This window comes from Dipteris shenzhenensis, chromosome 3, assembly GCF_047967505.1.
Source record: "Dipteris shenzhenensis isolate YYH24624 ecotype China chromosome 3, Dip_SZ_1.0, whole genome shotgun sequence".
Taxonomy (NCBI): Eukaryota; Viridiplantae; Streptophyta; class Polypodiopsida; order Gleicheniales; family Dipteridaceae; genus Dipteris; species Dipteris shenzhenensis.
The window spans coordinates 28,741,416-28,745,029 of record NC_141598.1 but is presented as its reverse complement, the minus strand read 5'-3'; positions in this window follow the sequence as shown (position 1 = coordinate 28,745,029).

Below are 3,614 nucleotides of genomic sequence, written 5' to 3'. Positions count from 1 at the left end.
AAAGAGAGAGTTGGAGAAAGATGAGTGGGCATCAGATGTATCTTTCTTCAGTGAATGATCCAGAATGACATATAAAGGATGCCAAGAGAAATTTCTCAGCTCATTGCACATTTGAGGCAATAGATGGTCAACACTATGCCTATGCTTGTAATGAGCGTTCTAGAGAGGCATACAACAAAGAAGAAATTACTTATCAAACCTTTGCGAGTGTGCCTCAATTTCACTACTATTCTGCATGCATTCGTATTTTCAAGAACGAGAAAAAATATTTGATTGAGTCCGAAAGACTTTATCATGACATTCATGCACTACGAAAGATCGCCTCCACTTCAGAAATGTTGCTCAAAGCTAGGACCATATGGAGAACTTTTCATTCTCCTGTGACCACTCTCAAAAGAACTACAACTAAAGTGGAAGCGGATAATCTTGTTGACTTCTACACATGCTTGAGTGCCATTGTACCAAGGGGAAAGTAGGAAAGAACAGACGTGATTACAAGCTTTAAGATAGTAAGGGACAAGGATCAAGACTACATAAGCATACTTTTCTGTAGTGATGAAGTTTTTCATCATATCAAAGACGTGTCTCTTGCATGTGAGAAGGGAGATGTCACATATGAGGCTCCATCATTGATTAAAGACAAGGCAAAGATGATTGAGAAAAAAGAGATGACGGCTCGGATGTGGAGGCCTCTAAGAAACTTGCCAGACAAATACGCAAGTCTTGCTGCAGAGAAATTAATGTCCAAAGAATGGTTTTTTGGCAAAAAGGATAAAGATCATTGCATGGAAGATTGCATCATCCAACGGGTCAAGCGTGATGTATTAAAGAGTGCAATTGAATATTTGCTAGCAGAAAAAAATATTCCAATCAGCCAATGTAAAATTGATCATAGCATTGTGAGGCAGATGGCATCAGCTTTACCATCGCCTAAACAGAAGGCTTGGGCGCATAAATGGGTGAAGGTAGAAGATGATGGATCTGAAATTACTCCTTCTATGGCAAGTGACATTCCGAAAAATGTGTATGCATATGCACAAAAAGTCATCAATAAGCACACTCTCAAAAAAGCAAAAACTTTGAACAAGGGCTTTTTTTCATACATGAAATCATTTTAGAGTCTGGAAAGAGTGTTGAGTGCAAGGGAGTTTCATTGAATGATTTTTTGTCTGATGACACTACTTGGGAGAGGCCTCAGCTTTTCTTTGTCTATGAAATATCACCGGATGACATTTGTCAACTCCTTGACAGAATATTACATACCACCATTGGTAGAGTGGGACTATGTAACATAGCTGATAAAGATGACAAGGAAAAAATGTCTACTACCCTAGAAAAAAAATATGGCAATGAGCTTAAGATTTACAATGGTATATACTCAAGAAAGAGAGATGAGAAAATGCAGTCTCAAGATACAGAGTCTTGAAACCTTTTTCTTATGCATGAAGAGCCCGTACAATGATCACTCCTTACATAATAACATAAGAGGGAATACAAAGAGATTGCAACTATTGTTGGAAGAGCATGAAGCTCCAAGTCCCCTCCAACGCAATGCAAATCACTATGAAAGGCCAGCAAAAAGTGATGATCTTTTAATTAGTATGATGGAATTTTTGCTGCTGTCCGAATGGGAAGTCACATTGTGTCGAATGGGACATTCGTTTGAAGCTCTTATCAAAAAAGGACACCATGTAAATATTATTGAGAGCCCTGCTTGCTTGGAATACCTTTATACTGTGGCTTCTCTCACAATAAAGTATGATAAGAAAGGTCTGATCTCACATGAACAGGATGCTGACATAGAGATGGCCATATATGATGAGAGCAAGAAAGATGATGAAAATGCTGAAAGCTATGGATATGATAGTGAGGACACCAGCGATAGTAAGAAAGCTGAAGGAGATGGATATGACACTCACCTTGCCTCAGAAGGTTACATAAAAAGACCACGAAGATATGAGGAAGATATCTAGAGGTATGAAAACTTATCTTTAATTTTCTTTATTCATTTAAAAGCCTTTTTAAAATTATAATTAATTTAAAATTTTGAATCTCATAATTATTTAGTGAGGACACCAGCGATAGTAAGAAAGCTGAAGGAGATGGATATGACACTCATCTTGCCTCAGAAGGTTACATAAAAAGACCACGAAGATATCTAGAGGTATGAAAACTTATCTTTAATTTTCTTTATTCATTTAAAAGCCTTTTTAAAATTATAATTAATTTAAAATTTTGAATCTCATAATTATTTTATCCTTTTATAGGAGGAGGAAAAGGAGGAGGATGAGGAGAACATAGCTGGAGTAGAGAATATAGGAAGCTCATCTCAAGAAAGCAAAGCTATCCATCAAATGACTTTAGAAGATAATCATACCTTGCAGCAAATGGAGAAGTCATTTCAAGTTAGGCTTCAAGTTCGAGAACAACCTCTTACTTTTCTATTCGATGAAGAGGACATTTCAATCCTTTTAAACTTCAAGAAAGAGGTTAATAACAAGGTCATAATAGCCCATCCTCAGGTTTGACACAAACTTTTTCTTGACTTTATGCTTTTGTATTTCCATTGGATCAAATGAACTAATATTCTTTTCTTTTTATTGCAGTATGGTTTTAGAAGAGCTTCCCCTATATATACAAAGATGTGCATATATGGTTGATCCTCTTGTTTCTAATGTACTTAGCAATAAGCAGAAGACCATACATGATGTTTTTAAGTGGTTGCAACCTGTTGATTTGACACTTATTTCATTAATTTTGGACTTGTCAATGTACAAATTCATTTTTACATATACTTTTGGACTAGTTTTCAGATAAAATTAAAGAAAAACCCAATCTTCAAAGCACATATAAAAACATAAAAACAAGCATTTTTTTATATATTTTTAAAGGAGATGAAACTAAAATTATAAAATTTAACGCAGCCTAGATAAGTTACATGAAAAAATAAGATTCAGCAATTGTAAACTCTCTTAATATTTAATGGTGTTAATAAACACCTTCAAAAGTTACAATATTAAGGAAACTCTCACCATATTTATAAAGGTGTTGACAAACACCAAAAGTTACAATAACCCCGAGATAAGTTACACAAAAAAATAAGATTCAGTAATTGTAAACTCTCTTAATATTTATAATAGTGTTTAGGAAACACATTCAAAAGTTACACTCTCACAATATTTATAAAGGTGTTGAAAAACACCAAAAGCTACAATAAGCCTCTCACTAGAAGGCAAATCTTTTTTCTCTAGCCTAAATTCAACCCATTCAAGAGCTGAGCTCATCTCATCCTCATCGATGTAGTTAAAATTATAGAAGAGAAGTAAGGATTGATGAATTTTCTCCTATATAACACTTTGTTTATTCTGAATGGCTTGCGCTTCCTGGGGTGGAAATCTTCCATAACGAGACACATGTGAAGATATCTCACTTTGAAAGTCTGTCAGCTCTCTCCTATATGTCTGCAATTTATCTATTTCACTAGTCGCCATACTTATTTTTCTTTTCTCTTCCTTCTCTAAGCCCTTCTGACAAGCAAAGTCATCCTTCTCGTACTAGGTTAATGGAGCTGGATTTCACTTTCTCTCCTCTCTCTTTTCCTGGTTCTCAACAGT